Source organism: Anser anser (assembly GCF_964211835.1).
Source record: "Anser anser genome assembly, chromosome: 9".
NCBI classification, from domain to species: Eukaryota; Metazoa; Chordata; class Aves; order Anseriformes; family Anatidae; genus Anser; species Anser anser.
Window position 1 is genome coordinate 25,202,101 of NC_139729.1, and position 21,758 is coordinate 25,223,858.

The 21,758-nt window shown below is 36.6% G+C and overlaps 2 long non-coding RNA genes across 3 annotated transcripts in view; one reads left to right on the plus strand and one right to left on the minus strand.

The window, feature by feature from the left end:
- Positions 1 to 3,149: 3,149 nt before the first annotated feature.
- The window catches only part of LOC310903957, a 68,133-nt gene continuing 49,524 nt past the window's right edge, over positions 3,150 to 21,758 (plus strand). For both annotated transcript variants that reach the window (XR_014587966.1, XR_014587967.1), the window contains exons 1-2: positions 3,150 to 4,556; positions 17,992 to 18,146. This is a non-coding gene — a long non-coding RNA (uncharacterized lncRNA). The remainder of the gene's footprint in view (positions 4,557 to 17,991; positions 18,147 to 21,758) is intronic.
- On the minus strand, positions 4,537 to 6,312 carry LOC310903958. The gene is made up of 3 exons (XR_014587968.1): positions 6,085 to 6,312; positions 5,842 to 5,942; positions 4,537 to 5,656 (listed from the first exon to the last, which is right to left on the minus strand). It is a non-coding gene; the product is annotated as an uncharacterized lncRNA (long non-coding RNA).

A 21,758-nucleotide genomic window follows, 5' to 3' on the forward strand; every position in this document is an offset into this window, starting at 1 on the left:
GCGCATCTAATGAATTGCAAAATTTTATAGCATGCTGCTGATGAATGAAGCTTTTCTCCTACCTTCCTTACTCTTTTCAATGGGTTTCATAATTCCCAAGTTCTGGAGAAATACCTTGGAAAACAGTTTAACAATGTTTTAGGTCTAAAAAGTACATGGAAGGACAATATGTAACCAATGTGCACAATATGTACAATTTTAAAAACAAAACAAAACCCCTGTGTAATCAAATGAGACTTCACACTTTCTTATCACGACAAATTCTTTATTGGAATGCCTCTGTTTCATGACAAACTTCCCAAATTCTTAAGAAATTCCCTTCTTCTTGAACATTTAGGAAATCAATTTTCATTTTTATTAAAAAAAAAAAGTTACACTTATTAAGAAGATAATAAATAAATATATAAATGCTGAAGCATCACTGAAGACTACCAGGTTTGATCTGATAATTATCAAGCATTCTGATTAGGCAAGGAAAAAAAAAATAATTTCGTGACATAAAGCTAAATAATTCCCACAATATAAACTGTGATGAGGAGTTCTCTGTTCTATCTGCTTCTTCTCTGTTCTGTCTGCATATATTTCCAACTCAATATAATTGTGCTTATTTACCTGAAATATCTACCTTTCTGCTAGCTGTTTAGCTGGCCTTTTCAAAGAATGACTACTGTTTTAGGTCACTATGATGTGGTCTGTCTGCTGTATTCACATCTTTGGCCGGTATCTTTACAGCTGGTTCCCACTGTTTACTTATGGTTAGTAACATGAATTCATACTGTTTTAACTTGCAGAGTTATTTAGAAGGTACTGTTTTATGAAGCCATTTTTTAATTGAGTGGATATTTTTATTTCTTCCGGCTATCCCTAAGCAAGGTGCAAATAAAACAAAGTGAATTTATCAGAATGGATGAAATTTTTACCTCCTGAAGAGGTGAAGAGAAACTGGACTGATACTCAACCTCATTAGCGGTGAAGAACTCACAAAAGTCGGTAGGAGTTTTGAATAAACATTGACAGCAGTGTAATGTCCTTAGAGGTTATTTCTGTTTCAGAGGAGTCTTCCTGTTCTGCATTACCACCTGTGCTGTCCCTTGTTTGACAAATTAAAAAGAACCATTACAGATATTTTAATAAAAATCACAGAATGCTGCCAACATTTTAAAGGACAAGGAAGTGCCACAGTTTTTTGAAATTTGGAGTAATAAATAGCAGCTTCAAAATATTTCGGTCTCTGGGCCTGTTGAACAGCATGATCCATCCACCTAAAACAAAATCAATAAATGAAAAATAAAGTAAAATAAGTTTTCTAAAAACAGAAGCAATAAAATCTGTAACTTGTTTTCTGAAGAAAGGATCAAAGAGCAAATAGTACGTTTGAATGTTCATCTTTCACTTGTTGAGCTATTGAAAAGTGCTCAAGTTGAGCAAGAATTGAAAGAAAATATAAGGAATAAAAGTTTGTTTTGTGGATATTTTGCTGCCTGTTTTGACTTGACTCATTTCCTTTCAACACTGTTAGAATCTGTTTTAAAGATACAACCGGGTCTTCTATTTGGGAGATAAAAACACTTAGTTTTCAGATTCATCCTTTCTAAACACAGTATTGCCTTTAATTGTCATCTGTTTCATAATTAATAATCCAGATTTTCACACAATATTGTCTAGAGACAATCAGTCTCTTGTTTGATGTTCCTAGATGAAGCTTATGACTACTTGAGACTAAATTTCTCATCTTCAGTAAGTTACTTGCTAACTTCCAGTGATCAATCTAAATAACACAGTTGATGTGTGATGTGTGTGTACTGACAACTACCAAAGTTTCATCCTTTCCTGTCTCACTTTTCCTTTCCATACGTATCTGCCTTCTCAGTCAGACATTGCCTTGGCTCAGAGGGGTGGGGTCTTCCTCTTTCTGCATGTGCAAGACAAAGTATACCGCTAATTCCCAAACTACCTTTTATATTTTTTCTCTGACACTCTCTACTCTCTGTCTCCCTTGAGTTATCCTTGCTTCTGCCTTCTTGCCCTAAAATTTCATCCTGTCCTTGACTCACCAGATACTGGCACACATTCTGATTAGATCTGGATATCCCCCTCCACCAGTTAAATGAGTTTAATCTTTGTTGTCTGTCTCATAGTGTATAACATTCTGTGTTGCTGAACTGTAGTTGAAAGGCAGAATTTAGGTCAAACAGTAGGAAATAGAGTTAGAAAAGAGCTTCGGATATGTCTTGTCTGTTGTCTTATCTTTAGAATGTCATTCCTTACACGTTCTTGTCCATGTGTGATGTCTTTTCTTGTTACAGATATATGTTTCAGGGCATATGTATTTGTCCTCCCTCTAGAATCTTATCTAGTAGTTTCCTAAATTATTGACATTTGTTTTACTGGAACAAATTATTTTGATTTGACTGTACTATTTCCTCTCTTACCTAAACATTGTCTAAGAATTGCCAAATTTACAGTTTTATTTTCACTTCTCCAGAACAAGACAGGAATATGTCCTAGTTTTACATGTTGTTGTGCCTGAGTTGGACCCTACATCGAGACTGTTCAGTTATTGTGACTTTTTATTTATTTATTTTGTGCTAATATAGAAGAAGTCTAAATTACAAAATATATATTTTTTCTAAATGTAACATTATTTACTATCTGGCTATCCTCAGTCATGTTTTTCATTGGAAAGACAGAAATAATGTCAGTGGTACAGCAGAGTCAACAGACTATCCACAGTGAACATAATTGTGAACACCACAGGATATTACAGTAGTTAATAAATATGTGCATTATTAAAATAGCTATAATAGTTGTAGCTGCTGGAAATTGCATCCAATAGTTTGTCTTACTGATAGGAAAAAAAAAAGTAAGAATGTAAGAATTAATTTTTCCTATCTGTTTTGTTTCAGAGTGGTAGATCTTTCATTTAACAAAGTTTAAAAACGATAACTGTGATTCTTGTTTTCATAGTGTAGGTAGCTATCTAAGGAAAGTGAGCTCAAATGAAGAACTAATTTTTCATGGATTATCAAACAGCAAACAGGCTGTCAATGTTTGGCTGCTAAAAGAACATTTGAATTAGTCAATGAATACTGGTAAAAAGTGTAAGGTGCTCAAAAACTTTTCCTCGTATTTGATATTAAATTTTCTGTGCCCCTTAGGAACAGGCGTTTTTGATGTGTTAGAAGTCTTTGATTATGTTCAAAATAGGAACTGGAAATATTTTCCGATTAAGAAATGTGTCACAGTTTGGAATTCTTTGATTAGAATACATCATTTGACAATGTACAAGGTGGTGGCTTCTGACTTTCAGAGGAAGATGATGTTTTGCTGTGAAAAGGTAGCTGTGGAGATGTCAGTAGATGTTACTCATTGAACATGAGTATGCAAATTGAGAGTTCAAAAACAAAAGAAATATTGTGCCTTGGGAATATTTCCTTTGTTGTTTTCTTTTCTCTTTTCTTCTGGGGAGAGAGTTGTTAGGAAACTAAGAATATTAATTATTATAGGTATATAAACACATTCTGAGTTATGTCTATTTTATAAGGAGTATTTTTGTGAGATTATAAACTGCTGAACGTACTGCTTTTCCCTTATTGTTTGAAGTAAAATCAGTTCTGAAAAATTTACAAGATTAAATGAGAATGTAATTTATAACTCAGTGACTTTTCCTTGGTTATTCTGTAAGATAAGAGTTATGTGATAAATTAACTGCAAAAAGGAGTGGTAACTTGCTTCATAGTGAGTCATAAGTAAATCACAATGGTATTCAATGTAAAATATGTTTCATGAGAAAATATGAGTAAGAGCACAAGGTTACATAGAAATGCCATTGTAATTTAGCATTTAGTTTACACTTACAGTTAAAACCTGTTTTGCAGCAGAAATATTTGCTAATATACTTGGAATACTCTGTTTCCTAGTACAGGTCTGGAGATCCTTGGCTGGACAGCTGAAGTGGAATCCCTAGTCCAAATAGCATTTATTCTACTAAACGTCTTGTAAGGTTGCCGGCTTTTGTTTGTTTGTCTGGTTGTTTGGTTTTGTTTTGCTTTGCTTTATTTTCCTTTGCTTTTTCTCCCATATGTTTTCAAATGCAACCGTTCATCCTCTGCCACAAACAACAGCAACAACAACATACAAACAAACAAACAAAAAACCTACTTTAAACATTATTTTAATCTTAAAAAAAAAAATATGTCCATGTTCAGGCAACAGCTAACAGAACGGTGACTGTACCGAGTCCCAGTGCTCTAGGTCTGCCTAGTGCAAGCTGGCAAGATTTTCCCTGGCCTGTACACTAACTAGCAAACATTTTGCTTTCAATGTTATCTCTCTGCCCACTATGTACCTCCAGCTTTATCCTATTTGTTACACAACATTTACTAGAGATAAATATAGTGCAGGTAGACCTTGCATTTGCTTCTGATGATACCCTTCAGAACTGACCTTCAGTTCTCCTGTAATCTCATTGCAGGGTCTTACTTGGGCAGAAGTTACCAAATTGTACTAAATTATACTGAGCTGTGGTGGTCTGGAGATAACAAGAATCTAAATGAGTAAGTGCATCCTACTTCCTTGCAACTTTCTAACAAAAGCTCTCTGCCTAGGCTAGAGGGATCTGAATTTGTAGCTGTGCAGATTGCTGTTTGGCTGGCATCCACATAAAACTGTGCATGACTTGGAGATGGAAGAAACACTGTTACCTACCAGGTTTCCCAATTTTATAATTTTCTCTAGATATTAAAGTTTTATTCATTTGTCCCTGGAATTGGTTTAATCACTGATAAAAGTCCTGAGATGCGATGGGCACCATTTACATCAGGCCTCAAACATCAGTCTAAATTTGTGTTGCTGAAAGAAGGGAAGCTGGACCCATGGGTGCAGCTGGCTGCCTCTTGCCATAAGGTTGTCATCTGGATTCCAGGTTTGTAATCAGTCACAAAAAAAAGACTTTTCAGTAGTTCTTGTAATTTTGTTCAAAGAGATGATTCTGAGCTTGTACCAGATTCAAAATACAGTTTTGTTTTCAGGCAGGACTAAGGGTGAAATCTACTGTACAGAAGTATGGGGTCAAATCTTGAGGTCACTGTCATTAAGAGCAGAATTTCAGTGATTCTGATTTTGAATAAAGCCTGTAGGTTTTGTCCCATGCTTTTTATAATTCAGCCAGGTCAGATTTCTTGCAACCCTATTATCACACTGGCAGCTTTTATAATTGAATGTTTTCAGAATTTTAGACTCCCACAAAGCAAAAGGAAGGCTTTTTACAAACAAGTAAGCCTCAAGCAAGGAAACCAGTCATCCTGGTAAAATCCATGCTGAAGAACACCTTCAGTGCAGATTCATTCAAGATAACCACTTTCTGCATCCCTTAATGTCCTCAATTAGCATATTGCCTCTTAGAAATAAATATGTATAAAAATACATAATGGGTGTGTGATATTAAAAATGATTCACAGCTCTGTCAATTACATTGAATCAAACATGAATGCTTAAAGAAAAACAGGAAAAACACAAAAACAAAAAGAAACACAACACTATCAGAGGTTAGAACACCAGAGGACTCCTACACAAGCACTCATTCAACCTTGACAGCAAGCATTAGGTAGGGCAATGGTCACAACTGGAGCTTAATAGGTAGCTGGCGAGATTTCTGCTGAGGAAGAAAAAGAGAAATTCACAGTAAGAAAGGAAAGTCTTTAATTTTGCACTGATTTTTGTGAGGTATAATAGTCTATCATTAGAAAGTGACAGGTCATTTGATGTGCTAGCTGGAATTTTTGTTTGCAAGGTCTGGCTGCAACCTGAAATGATGCAGGCTCCAGCCAAAACAACTCTTACCATGCTATCTGGATCTTTCCAGCACAAGGTTTTCCATGTTTAAATGCAACATCACGCTGACTTCATTATTAGTTAAATGGCAGAGAAGCATACATCTTTTCCTTGAAAATAATTTTTGAATTAATTAAATCGTTTACAACACTTTCATGTGTCAAATTTAATGAGAAAGGTCTAATTCACCCTAGGCACAGTACTATTTATAAACAACACTTTCATGAAAACAATTTTTCAAAGCAATTGTACCTTTGCATGCTACACTGTTCTGCTTATATTGCAAAAATATTTCTCTCCTTTAGGTTGACTTTATATTAAATATTGAATTTGTTTGTTAATAATACCAAAGCACCCATTCCATCCATAGGTATAATTCAGTTTGCTGTGACTGGTAAATCTATCCTGATAATGTGAGTTATGCCAAATTTCTTGATTTTTTTTTTTGTGTTCCTCTCTGAAAGCAGCATGCAAAGCAGAGAAAATATGCAGCTGGTTTACTTAAACTCACCTCTACTTTGACAATAAATAATGATATTACTTAAGAAGCTGTTCATGAATCCATCAAATTAGCATTATTGAGTACAAGTGTTATGTCTTATAAGTCACTAATTATTAACAAGCTTTTTGCTGATTCATAGTTAAAGATAAGCTTCTCTGTGAAGCCCTTGATTACAGCAAGCAGAAGGTGCAATGGTTTGAAAAATATAGATGATTCAGACAGCATATTCAAAAACATCCATGGCTTAAAAGCTGGATTTGTGGAGTTTTAAAAACACCTAAATTTAATTCTTAGAAATCACTGACACTGTCATTGCTAATGAAAGTACTGAGGTATTTGAATTTTGCTAATAAAGTCCTAAAGACATCTCTTTTTCTTTCTCATAGCACACAAACGCACCACCAAGCTGTGACATTTCTGAATTTCTTGGTGTTTATGCTCTGAATGAATTAACAGATTAGATCTTCTGAATGTTCTTTCTCTGGGTCTCATACAGCAGTATGAGTACAGCTATATTGTTTCAGTTGTATTTGCCACAGACCAAATGAATATCCTTTAAACTCTTTTCAGGATGACTAAATTGAGATAAAGTATTTTGGTGTTCATGCAGTTACTGAACGGTCTGGTTGTCATTTCATCTGCAAGAAAAAAAAAAAAGAAAAAGAATTAAAAAAAAAAAGAATTAGAACCTGGGTACAATTTTTATATTGGAGTATGCTTTAACTGCTAACACTCCATAAAAAGGCAATGAGTATGTTAGAGCACTTTATTTCACCCTTAATCTTGTAGTGCTAACCAACTCTGTGCAGAATGAAGTTCTAAAGTTGCACCCAGATAGAAGTATCCGAATGTTAGCAAATTCAGCTATTTTAAAAAGGCTGAAGGAGATAGAACTGTGTTTTGTGCAGCATTTGCTCAGCCTGTAGAATTAATTTCTGAAGAAGCCTAGAAACTCAGATATTGTTGCAGACACTGATTTTGTTAAATGAAAGCCCAACCATTAGTAATTTTGTGATCAAGCAAGTAGGTTTAGTACAGAACATGCACAGTCAGATCTCTTGCCTTGACCTACTATAAGCATCACCACAAGTTTCCATCACTGCATGAAACCATCACAAAATGTGTGAGATTGTGGGCTTTTTGAAAAGCATGACATTTTAAAATTCTCTTTTCAGAGCTGCTAGGACATCTTTTTTTTACTTTCTCTTTAGCAATGGAGAATCGAGTTGTTGTAACCACTAACAGAAAGATGTAAAAATAATACATGAATAGTAACACCTTTGAAGAATTCTACCACAGAATTAGAGGCAAGATTCAAGATGGGTATATTAAAATACGAGAGCAGTGCTAGTCAGGATTTCTGAGTCTCATTTCAACTCAAGGCAGTTTGTTAAAACAAAGAGGGATTATGTTTATCTTCCTGTTAACCAGATTAGATGTTTTCCTTTCATTTTCTCCGTTAATCAGTCTTTGATTTCTTCATGGCCAACTTGCAGTGCAGTGGCTTTTAGAGTTAGTAAACAAAGTAATGAATGAAATAAATAAAAGAAACCCTAGGCTGCTGAGATGGGTTATTTCAATATCCCCTTGGATAAGCCTTCTGACTCATTAACAGAGTCTTTGCTGAGCTGCTAGACCTTTTAAATTCAGTGCAGTGCACTTATCTCTGTTCATTTGGAAGGAATAGTGCTTGATTTAGTTATTTCACATGGTAATGTATGTCAGTTGATAATTTTCCTTAGCTTACAAAGATTACATATTACCTTGCATTTACATTTGATTTGCTGTCACATATCAACATTCAGGAGCTTGTGGATTAAATATAAATAGAGTGTGCCTGCTTGCTACTCCAATTCCAGGGAGTTAATAGCTAAGGGTGAATTACAGCAATTGAGCCCGAGGAAGGTTACAACGTTTTGTAAAATTTCACAGAATTTTCCCCATAGGCCCCCAAGCTTTTCAGATAAGTTGGGGAATATATGCACTCAAATTTTCCAACATTTGTAAGCAGATCTCACTATGCTTGTACTGCAATCCAGAAACAGGACTTCAAGTCAGCTATGTGTAATTGAACCAAGTCTAAATAAAATGCGAGTATTTAGCGATATGATGGTGACAGCCTGTAGCTGACTGACTGGAAATTCAGTTTGGATGCCAGAAAAAATATCTGGTTAAATAGCCAACAGGGAAAATGTTGTATTCTGCCTATCCTTCTCTCAGGAGATGAGTTAGTTTAAAACTAGTTTGTGTCAGTAGGCATACTCTCAAGGGAACCATTGAAAGTGCATTAGACTTGAGCTTATGTGTTTTTAGCCTGTAGGCATGGATCCAGCTGGAATAAATTGGCATCTGCCCAGAGAGATGGGCAGGTCCACGGTGAACTGCAGCCGCTGAGGATCAAAGCTTGTCGATGGTAAAGTATTAATGCAGTAGCTGTGCCTTCAGTCATCCCCAGTTAATGCAGCGGCAGCGTGGTTTTATGAGTAACTAGTGCCTTGTAGGAAATAAATGTGCTACCTTATTGCTAACATTTGGAATTGTAGGAAAGGGATGAATAGTTGCTGGAGCAGGCAAACATGTGCCCTACATGACATTTAGGGTATTTTCCAACTAAGTTCCAGTAGAAAAGAAAAAGAAAGAAAAGGAAAGAAAAGAACATATTCTGAACAGGACCGCTGGCATCTTCTCTGTGGTTGCTCATAATAACAGAGCCTGTATTTCCCACAGTCCCGTGGACTTGCACTGCAGACCAATTTTCACTGGCTGGTTCACAGAGCAGTGTTTGCCTATGGGCTCCTTTTAATGTTAGGGAAAGATTGTGTTTACATCATGCTCAATTCAGTAGTGCCAGAGACTGGCCTGCAGAACAGCTGAACTCTAGGACACACTTTATGGTTGTAGAGCACTGTGGTTTTTGTGTTCCCACCCCTCTCCCCCCGAATAATTTCCTGGGCTTATTCTGACATGAGTTATCACTCAGACTTTGGTGGAAATGCCTTAGGACCACACAGCTTAGGCATAGCTGATGACCAGTGAATCTCTGTGGGGCTGTCATTTTAACACTCCTATAGGCATCCACATAATCTGTACCACCCTATTCAGATTTGTGTCTTTCATGGCATATTGTCAGGGTGTCATCTGAGTGCTAGCAATGCACTAACACGTGGCCAGCCACTGTACATTTTTGTTGCACACTAATCTCTCTGCCAGATTGAGTTTAAAATATTGATCTACAACTTTGTGATAGGGTTTCTAGGTGATATCCACTGCTTTCAGGGCTGATTTAGGATATTTTCTTCCAAAGCTGCCATCTTTAGAGATCTCAGAGAAAAACATCTTCACACAATTTTGTCAAACAATTCAGATTCCCTTCTCTCTCTCTTTCCTTTTTTTTTTTTTTAAGACTCTCAGTTTCATGATTCTTTATTCTTTTTTATTATTATTCTTTTTTGTTAAGTTGAGGCAGTGCTAGTACCTAGCTGAAATGTTTGATCCTTGGGTGCATTGTTCCAAGACTTGCAAGTGATGGACTCCAACCTCTATAGAAATATCACTGCGAATTACTAAGGGCTGCTGTTTTGGTACATTACGCTTTACGACTTTGGAAGAACTTTAATATCAGAAATACAGAATGCTAACATTAACCCTTCAAAAGGCTATCTGAATGCACCATAAGGAGTAACGTCAGCTTCAGTAACTTCAACTGCTATATTTTTGGCAACAAAATTCTATTCTCCTGAAATGCTTTTTGCCTCAGTTACCAAACTTCTTCAGTTAATCAATCTTATTCACTCTGTCATTGCTTGCTTGCTTGCTGTTAGAAGCTGTGGCGGTGTACTCCCCCATGCCCCCCTAGCCGGCTCCTTCACTCATAACCCTGCTTGGGTGATAAAGATCAGTGCTGATCGTTTGGCAGCCAGCTGAAAGCATCTCGTTGTGATAGCCAAATTGGGCTCAAGGTGGATTTGGGGGAGATAAATCCAAGGGCTAATAGAGCACGCACCAACCAAACAAGGCAGTACACAAATACGAGTAGTTGTCAATCATTTTATCCCATAAATAGGGGACAGCCCAGAGCCCATTAAGTTCTCTCGTACTATAGTGGGCTGCATGCCAGGATCTTCCCCTTGAGCAGGGATGTGTCTCAGGGTTGCTCCTCGTTATTGAGAGATTCCTCTACCTGTGACAGATACGCAATAAGTGACTAAAAGCTAGCTTGTTGAAACTGTGCGAGTAATTTGCTATGCATGCTGAAACATTGTAATTTTAGCTAAGCGATATAAAGGAGTGATTGTGTATATAATCCGTTAGGCACAAACTGTTAAGTCTGGGATTGAGATAGGATACAGTCATATCTAGACTCCTTGGAGTTTGGATGACAAAGGGAACTCTGTTCTGAACCTCGTGACTCAGTGTGAGGGTCTCCCTGATGCTTTTAGTCTGACCCTGTCCTCTGTGCAGTAAATAATCAAGTGACCTAGCCATCACGAATCTGCTTAATGTTGCATTTACCATTAGAGCTTTATTAAGTCACTGTCTTATTCACAATTAAGCCCTGCTAAATCCCTATTTTCTTCAATAAATATATTGCTGCTTCTCTCTTATGAGTGAAGTGAATAATTCCCTTGTTGACAGAAGCAAATAAGCTGGTCAACAGCAAGTCTTTCCACCTACTATCTAGTCATGATCACTTGACCTGGTAGAAAGGTAACTTTTATTTTATTTTATTTTATTTTATTTCAGTCAGAATAGGATGGTTGGAAATGAGTGGTATAGACCTTGTCCATTCCCATCAAAGCTGATGGAAAGACTCCAGGTATTATGAAGAGGCTTAAGTTCAGTCCAGCAGTGAGCAGTATATTCATCATGTAGATGTGCTGTAGGCCATTGAGTGACTCATGACACAGTTTGAGACTGCTGGTATGTGTGTTAGCAAACAAACCAAAGAGGAAAGTTATCTTCAACTTCATATTTCTGTCTAACTTCCCAGAACACTGTATGATAAACAGCACTTACCTCCTTTTTTTTTTTTTTTTTTTTTAATGAAGTGGTTTTCAAGTAAGGTCAAAACAAATGAATATGGAAATAAATGGGCTCTTTAATTGCAGACAACATTATAGCTTTTGCATAAAATACCTCGGATCATTTGAATTCATCATTTGCAAGAATAAGAGGAATTGTTGTGCACTTAAAGTGTCACTCAGTAAGGCACCACTCACAAAAGGATTAAATTAGGGCATGAACTGTCTGTGTGTGCACCAGCCATGCTCCCCTTTGCCCTAAGAAAAGACTACCCTTGAAGGGCAAATTTTGACCTGCAGGGCACCATGGAGACAGAATTATTCATTTAGTCAATTACTGTAGATTAGCGGATGAGCTCTAACTTCTAGAGATATTATAAAATAGAGTCAGCTTCATAGGAAATTTTCTCATCTGCTTGCCATAAATCTCACCAGGTTGTCTCCTGCCACGTTTCAGATACTATTGGCATATAATAATGGATTTACTGCTTTTAAAACTAAATTGGATCTCCATCACAGGAACGATATACAAGCAGAGAGCAAATGCAGATAGTGCAAAGGTTTCCTCTCTCTTAAAACCTCTGGTAAGGTCAGTCATTTTTGAAGAGAACTCAAATATCTGAGGAGGGAAAGAGGTAGGGAGGAGGCTGCAAGTAGAGCTTCAGGATATGAAGAGCAGTCAGTCAGTGTACCCATTGACCAGTCACATCAGTTCTTTGTCCAATTGCTAATGCACAGAAGCTCTAGGAAAATCTAGAAAAAAAAAAAGTGCCCCTTTTTTTAAAAAAAAAATATTTATTTTTGATAAATTTGCTAGAAAGCAGCTTTTGGAAAGATATCAGAGAAATGCAGGTGCTGGGGTTATGTTCTGAAAAAAACACATCCAGTTTTATTTCCGCTTTTCTTTCCTTTTATTAGTAATTTTGTTTGGATATTTTTTTCATGAAACTTTTAATTTGTTGCTTTTTGCTGTCCTTACTTGCACATTTTAAACATATACTGTATTTCTTTGCTGTGTCTCTTATTTTCAGAGTCCAGAGCAAAGAATGCTCCAGTGTTAAAACAAAGGTCTTGCAAAATTGCTGAACACATCCACTGCAAAAAGTTTTCTAAAAATAACTACTCAGTGTTCACAGTCCCGTGTGTTTATTTGTGGTTCAAAGATGTCAAAGTCAGGTTCTCCCGAGCTGTTCTAAAGTTTTCCTGCATATTGGATCATGGATTATGTATTTTCAGTAGACTGGGTATGCCTTCTGTCAGAAAGCTATAATGGGAAAAAAAAAATAAAAAGTGAAACAACACGAAGTATGGAACATATAACCATTGAGGCAGCGGTGTGCAAAAGCAATTTACTACAAAGTACATTTTACAGTTACACGCGGCCAACATTATAACCAAATAAATAGTTCTTGCAGCATTTTTATAATTGCCCTTGTGCTTGTTTTTCACATCACATGAATCCCTGAGGCTTCTGCCAAGAATCTAGGGTCTTGTTTAGGTTTAATGTATGTTATCACTTGAGGCTAGCTTACAGTGCATCGTATGTAATTATATGCCAAATACTTTTATTTTGATTTTTTTTTATCATTATTTAGAGGTGCTCCAGGCCAAGTAGCATGTCCTTTTGAAAATTTAGCAGCTACCAAAGCAATGACTATAATGATTGTACTTTGCATAACACCAACAGTCAAAACCTTAAAAAGCTAAATAATACAAAACATTAGTGGCTGGTCTTTTTTTTATGCATCTCAGCTACTTTAGCAGATGTAATATTATTAGCTTCTTCTGTTCACAATAAAGTAGATATGCAATCAGTAGTGGTAAGAGACAGATTTACAGAATATGAAAATGGCCTGTAAAAGATTATTCACAACAGCAATTAACAATTGCTGAAATTTGGAGCAGGAGAAGTGTTTTGTAAACAGGAAAAAACATGGTTTATTTCTAGAACTTAATTGAGGCAAAGTACTTTTTTCTAAATGCCAATGCTGTATACCACTTTGCGGGTGGAATCACATCCGTGGCAGGTGGTTGGTGAAAATGACTGGAACAGCTTGCTGCTCATAGCCAAAGGAGTTTTCCTGATATTTCAAGTGCTGGGGATCTGTGTTGCGTAAAGGATTTATAACTGGCAGGTTTTAGGAACAACTGAGTGCAAACTGGTTCAGCATGGCAAAGCCTTATCTATGCCACATTTCCAGCTGGCTGTAAACCATTTAAATCAGTTTTGTGACTGGCTGCTTTGGTAATTGTGCTTTGCTTTCTTTTTTCTTCTCTTGTTTTGGCAAATGCCTCTGATTCTACCAAAGTCTGTTTTGTTCATGCTTTGGGTTTGCTAACTTAGTTCCAATTGGTTAAGCCTGTGCCGTCAGGTTACTGGGAACTGCTAAGAATGATATTTTGTCTACAGAACTTTCAATAAGAGGATGATGATGACAATCTCCCTGAATACCAAGCTACACTTAGAAATCTGCGGCTGCTTTACAAGATTTTTTTGGTTAAATCTCAAAGAATTCCTAAAATGTCTTCATATGACATCCTATTCTCATAAAGAAAGAGAGATTATATAGAGAGAGACCATGCTGTCAAGATGTCAAATTGATCTTGAATCAGGAACAGAATCTTATGTCTTCTGTTACTCATTATAATTATTCCATTATTTTATTATGTTTTCTGCATCACAATTATGAAATCACTACCTGAAATGAAACAGAAATTGAAGGCTAGATTCTCACTTGACATAAAAAAAAAAAAATCAATGTCAGAAGCCATGAGTAAGACTGAAGTCGGAGAGACCAGAGTGATTTACATTGTTTTTTGACTCTTTTCTTAAAGTTATATGTTACAGTTCATACGGATTGATTGTCTGTTCTCAGTGATATTTAAAACAAAAACTCTAGTCATTACAGTGGGCTTTCTTTTTTTGTTCCTTTTATTCTGGAAACAAATTGAAGGATCTGTAGAATGATGTGATAAATCAGTCAATTTACATTTGGCAGAATAAAATTAACATTGCCATTACTTCATAATACGGCATGGCTATGATTATGGAATTGATTTCAGAATAAGGCTGATACATTACAATTTTGTTAATATTGAATTTTAAACAAAATGATGAATTGCTGATCAATGCAGTTGAAGAAGCAACTTAGAAAAAAAACCACCATTGTTCACTTTTTAAATTGTTTTATTTTACTGGGCCTACATATGAGGAAGTTCCTATAAATAATATTACATTTAAACCATGGATACTTGTGTAATTCAAATTTCCGTTTCTTCTGGTAGAGAAATCATACCACCAGAGATACCTCCATTATGTCTGATCTCAGATATATGTGTAACTGAGCAGATAACAGCTAGTGTATGCACTTCTTTTCCCTAGCAAATCTCTGTAATAATAGAAATAGAGAAAATGTTAAAACGGACACAACCTGACTCTAGGCTGGGAAAAGAGGTCTCTTATCCTCTGTATAACTTACTGGGCATCCTTCTCACAAATTATCACCATCCAGAAGAGAAATATTAATTTGTTAATGTAACAATGCCACATTCTGATGAATGCTTATTCTTATTTCATATTCAATTTCATCCTTATTTCATAGCAAAAGAGAACAGAAGTTACCTCTTTTCAGTTGTAAATCCTTCTAACTCTAAAATGAATATTTGTAAAACATTGCTTTTCACATACTTTCTTTCAGCTATTGTTTTCACAACTCCTGTAATAATAAATAAAAACAAATCAAAACATAAATGACAACCAAACGGCAGCTTGCTGAATTTCCAGTGAATTGAAATGAAATCAATTGCTAAATCAAACTAAATTCATTTGGATGTAACTTTGAGAAGTGCTTATAATCTTTCTCTTTACCTAAAATATTCTCTTTAATATGGACAGGATAATAATTATTAGTCATGTCTCTAATGAATCCCCAGAATGAAATGCTGCTCCAAAGTGAACACAATATGTTCAGTCTCTTGGAAGAAATGTTGAATAGGACTAAAAAGGCTTTTTGCTCATGCTGTGCAGTTTCATTAATGTAAGTGGGAGTCCCAGAGATGTTCACTGACAACTGTTGGAACGCTGTCTTGGGAAATACTGGCACTCCTCAGAGAAGGGATGTGAAAATCCTCTGCTTGGGCAACTTTCCATAACCAATGGGTTATTCCACAAGCATTCTTCTGAAATCGGTTGAGGCATTCAACGCATGTGAAAATAGACATGCCACCATCCTTTGTCAAATGTTCTTGAACTCTATCCAGCAAGAAGGCTTACCAAAATGAGGCATTGCTCTGTGACTAGAAAGTGCAAACAGAGAACCAAATGTTTGTTTAGTTTGAATTTATTAATTTGTCACCAATTCTACCTTTTGTACAGGAGCTGTTGAAGTACAAAATCTCTGTGTAACCAATTAAAACAGTACCATGCTAACAAATGTTACCCTTTGGGTAACTCTCCAGTAGAGGTTGTTTCTTCATTAAATTACTCCAGGAAAGTCAAATACATATTTCAGCAAGATGAAAGAATGCAAATATCAGGAGAGAGATTTCTTTAAGATTTTAGCCAGGGCTTTAGAAATTCCACTCTCCTAGCCCCTCGGAGTCATGCTTGGCGCTATGCCTGTCGCTTGCTGTGCTTTTCACTACAGGAAATCCTGACTTTCAGCATCATGGGGATTAGACTATTAAAAGTGTCCTTTAATAGCAGATTCAGGAATTATACAGCCTGGGACTTGAGGTCATTCTAATTCTGCAAAGACCTCCTAATGAAACATTTTCCTACACCTTTGTCCAGGTTATGCGAAGTACTAGTTTTGCATTTTTTTCCTCACAATGTTTTATCCTATGCTATCTGTTCAAATTTTAACTAGCACAAGTTTGGGAAGGAAAGGGACTAGAAATTGCTATTTGCTTTTTTCCAACGCTTTTGTCAACAGTTGTAGTCTGCACACTGAGGCCACACAGTTCTCTGATACTGCATCACAGAGGAATTGGCCACAGATATGTGCTTTGGTACAGTCAGAAAAGCGCATTTGAATTTCACGTCTGTTATGCAACATGGAGTGAGAGACACGCTGAGATAGGACATTTTTTCTGACTGTTATTCATTGAGGCTGAAGGTTCAGATCTGCAGGATTAGCCTGTTTTATTTTTGAACTTACGGGTTCCAAACCTGAAGCACACACAGACAGAAAAAAGGGGAAATATTGATAGGATAATATTCAGGATTTGTAACATTTTTTTTTCTGAGGAACAGAAAACTATTTAGGAATGCTTTCTTACAAAGCAATTGTCTTGTATATGGCAAATGGGCCATTCTCTTTTGTTGTACATATCAGCTGAAAGCCTGATACCTACATGAGCCAAGCAAAGACTTGTAGATAGGGACACTTTTTATTCCAGTTCAGGTAAATAATTCTTTTAGTTGCTAAATATTTTTCACACTAGTAGAGATGTCCAATGTTACTGAGCTGTAGTGAATTATAGCAGGAATTTTATAAACCGTAGCCTCTATCAAATGAGAAACTTAATATATGCTTCACCACTAAAGGTTTCCTCCAGTGGTTGAAGCAGCATTTCAGGAGCCTCCAGTGAAACAGAGTAACATATTTTTGCTCAAAAAGTCATCAAAACCAGAGAGCTTATGATCTTTATCAGCAAATTATTTGCATTTCTTTTACTGCAGAATCAGAGACAGGAAAAAGAGACAGAATGAAACAAACAAACAAACAAAAAAAGATGTAGAGCTGTTTGGCAGAGGTTCTAAAACAAAGACTCGAGTGTATTTATGGTTATAATTTTGCACAGACCACTTGGTGCTCTAACACCGTGCTGCTGATCACAACATAAATCACACTTTAATTTTAATCTTTGCAATTCTTCAGTAATTTCAATATCAAAAATAATTCAGCACTGACACTATTGGTTTACAGGTAAGTGAAACAAGAATGGAGGAGACTTAGTAATGGATTAGCTGGCCTGTCAACAGAGGCAGAAAGATTCATGTTGTCTTCTCTATGTTTCTATCACATGCACAGGGCTATAAATAACAGTAACAGCTAATCAGATGCAGGAAAGATATATGCTGTTATTGAAAATCAGTTATTTGTACCATCTAAACTTTAAAAATTTAACCAGTAAAAGGGAGTCTATTTTTTTTTTTTAAAAAAAAAAGCATTTTACTGCTTCTTTTGCATAACCTTACCTATTTAAATGCTTTTCTATTGAACCTTATTTTCTTTTTTTTCATGGAATAATATATTTTTTAATAAGTGTTTTTGCAATTCTGGAGCAATGTTTTTAGGAAAATAATATTCAACTAAGCAAGGCGTTTTATGTTTGTTTGTGTTTTTCTTTGAACATTGTAAGACTAGAATTTTCTTTATTTTCCTGCTAAATGTGAAAAAACATGATTGTCTGCCCAGTTGTTGCATTTCTTAGTCTTACGTTGTTCACTCTGACACTGGAATTTTGAGAAATGTCTGATCATTAGGAGTTTCAAGTTTACAGCAGCCCCTGAATGCTGCTTTCCATTCTGAACCCAACAATTCTATGGGATGAACAAGCAACTAAATCTACATTATGGTGGTGGTGTCAGTGATGGAACAGGCAAAGTCTGACAAATCTCTTTCCTTGCAGATATTCAAAATACTACTGGATGTGACCATGAGTAACCTGATTTAACTTTGGCATTAGCCTTGGTTTGAGTGAGAGAATGGAGCACAGCCAATGACCCAGAAGTCCATTCCCACTTGAATTATGCTATGATTCTACATGGAGACCTCTATCTCTTGGTAAGCATTTTCTAATTATCTCCTAAATCTATTTTCCTCTCCTTTTATCCTAAACCTGGCTTAGGTTCTGTTAGATTACTTCTAACAGAAGCACAAATGCTCTTGAAGGCTCTATTTAGAATACAAAGCCCTCAATATTCAGTTTTATTTTTCCTTGTGCTTATTCATTCTGTTGACTGAATTTTTTCCATCACATTAAATCGCTATATGGAGCTACTAATTCAATGTAGATAATAATATTAATTTCCCTTGTGCTAAACTTTAAATCCAGAATATTGACACATCCATTCTATTAAGTTTGTGATTTGTGGTGTAATGTCAGTATGCTGCAATGAAAAACACAATGACAAATCGCTCTGTGTTGATAAGTCTGTGAGCAAGTCTTCTTCCCTCTCCTTCTTGTTCCCAGTTGTTATAATGGTTCCTGAGTAAATGCTAAAACTGTTTAGTAGCACACTGACACATATCTTTCAAAGCAGCTTAAGATCTTTAGAGAAACAGACATGATTGGAAAGGTGCCAGTCCTGGTCATGGTATACTTGGCTGCATTTGTGAGATTACAGCGCATAACCCAAACCAGCCTATGATTCTGTGGTATAATTTTGAAGGCAAAGTATGTTACTGTATCGTAGACTACTCCGATATTAGGATAGAAGCATGAGGTCTAAAACTCTTCTTTTAATTTCAGTTGAAATTATTTACTATCAAATCTCCATCCTCATTCAGGGATTTAAATATAAAAATACAAAATGTTCAGCAATGATGGACAGAATGATATTCCAACCATATTTTTTTTTGTGTATACTGAATGTACTCTACAGAGGTCTGCTGACATCTGTAGGAGAGGTGAAATCACAGGTACAGATCACGGTCTTTGTGAAAAAGAAATGGCAATACAACAGAGTGCTTGGGCATGTAGAGACTACTGCTTCCTTGTCCTTATAGCCGAAAAATCTAACTGAAATGGACTTTCAGAAAGGTCCTAAACTGTGTTTTTTAACTTTCAGTCCTCTTTGCACAAATTACTGCTTATGATAGGCTTCATTACTTTCTTGAAATCTGGCCATAATCAGTAGTAGAGAAAGAAGGAGTGCTTTTGATTATTTCTTTGAAGAAACACTGCATACTCACCTCACCAAACAGTAATTGTACATCACTTTTCTCTGACATGTTCTAAAATAAAAAAAAAAAAAAAGAAAGAAAAAGCATCAGAGAGTAAGGTAAAGAGACTAATCTTGTTGAAACATTACATTCAAGCTAATGGCTTACGTTAGAGGAAGATCATACTTTAGGCTCAGAAAAACAGTTTAGTCCGTGACTGGTATACGAGAGCTGGATCATGGAAATCTGAGTTCGCAGTCTCCTACAATGCTTTGTGAGGGTGGTTTAGACATCAGGTAAACAAGGACAGTCTAAGCCATATCCCATATTTAGGTATCACAATGCCTAACATGATAGATCTTAGGTGGGACCTACAGGTGCAGTACAAACAGGAGTGCAGCTCAATACCAGAACTCTTAACTTACAGTACTCTTTTATGTAAAAAGAGGCCAAAAATAAACCCATAATGCATTCTGAGTATTCATGGCTTGGTATAGGTACTGTACTGTAAGAAATCTGCAGAGCTGGGACAGCTGTCAGTTGTAAAGTTTCTCTTTTTTTTTTTTTCTTGTTTGTTTTTCAATTCTTCACTAAAGAAGGCAAAAATGCTGATTCTTCTGGAATGCCTGCAGTGTTAGCCACTTCATATTGTTCAGTAGCAAGATCACCAACTCCTACAGCTCTTGCTTTTTAAAAAGACGCTGAAATAATGTCTACTCCAAAAGACCAGACCATAAATACCAATGCGTTAGATAAAGTTAATGCATCATTTCCTGTCATGTCCTACAGCATTTGCAGGTTTGGCTGGAAACAGTTTAGATGGCAATTTCAGGCTCTCAGCTCTAAAGCAGAGGTGTAGATCTTGTCAAGGCATTGAAAAGGAGGAAGAAGTTGCTGAACATACAAGAAAAGGATGGTTTATGTTTGTGTAGTCTCTGTTCTATTATTTCCCTTCTACTTGCAATTGTAGTTTTTTAACTGTTTCTCTTGCTACCTGAAAAGGTAATATTTTTGCTTCATCTTGAGATCAGCCCTCAAGAGCACATCATTAATGTTTTCCTTTCCTAGCCACAGTTTTACCGTTTACTGGTTCTGGGTTCTGTCATAGTGCATCTCTCCATAGGCACCACTGCTCTAAAGAAGCGGATAGCTCAACATTGCCTTTTAGTTGGGTAACTCCTTTGCACCCCTTGTGCTCCACCCATTACAACTTCTATCCAGAAGCCCATGAGCAGCTCCTCTGAGCTGCTGTCCTGGAAGGGCCACTTTTCTGCTGGCTGCACCGATGGCAGGTAGCTGCTACCCACTGCTTCTCTGGGCTGCACAGCCGTGACTGCAGTATGCTTCTAGTGTGAAAGGCAACTCCGTGGTAGCTCCTCTGCCACACAACTGGCAAAATGGGGCTGTTTTGGAAGAAAGTGGGAGAGTACTGCAGTCCCTGAGCCTGTGTGCCAGCTATACTTGCCAGGGAGATCACTCTGAACAGCACATAGTATCTCCTGAACAGTGGCAGTAAATGTTAAACTATAATAAGGAAAATATTGATAGCTTACACTATTTAGCCTGTTGTTGATTGTTATTGAAAGAATATTGTGTTAAATGCAATGGAAAAGTCAGCTTCCGTGTTACCCAGCATGTTATCAGCTATCACTACCCTATCTTGTAAAACATTAAATCAATTGTGAAAGGTGTGAGATTAATAAGAGGTATTTTAATCTCCTCTTCATTTATTGCAGCACAAACAGTATGATGTGCAAGGGTGAATGAGGGGAGGAAACAGGAGCTGTTCTCTTTTTCTTGAGCTGCCTGCTAAATCTATCACTCCCTGAAAGGAAGCTTCAGCAGTGTCAGTGATAGTTAAGAACCTGACAGATTCAGATAAGTCACAGGCCACACGTGCATCAATGTACCTCTTAGAAATTAGCTTCAAATGAGTGCCAGCTCCAACGGTTTTAATGAGTTCACACTGAAAAGCACCCCCAAAATTCATTGCCAGCAGCAATTGAAGGTGGTCCTGCAGCAGTGTGCCAGCAGCCTACACGGCACTGTGTGTGCTGGTGCATTTTAATGGCCCACACAGAAGTATTAACACAATCTCTTTCACCTTTTACTCTGTAACACATACTTTTTTTGGATCTCGAATCAACTTGTTCAAAGCTCTCTGCCCGGGTTTTAACTATTCCAAGTAGCAAATTTCTCATATTCTATTTCTGAGGCTTCTGCCTGACCAAAATCTGTTTGAAACAGTCCTGCTGGTCATCCTACACTTTTCTATTGTGAATTATTAATTTCACTCAGGGAAGGAGCAGTTTGGTTGCAGACTTGGTTGAAGGTGGAGGGGTTATTCATACGAACAGGATAAGCAGCTCAGAGCCCTAAAACTGAGAAGTAATCACCGTGCTACCATGTATGTCCTAGGACTGATGTTTTTACAAAGTTGTGCAGCAGTAAGAGAACTTCTTTAGCAATCCTTTTATAATCAACTGCTGTCATGGCAGGGAGCCTTTCTCA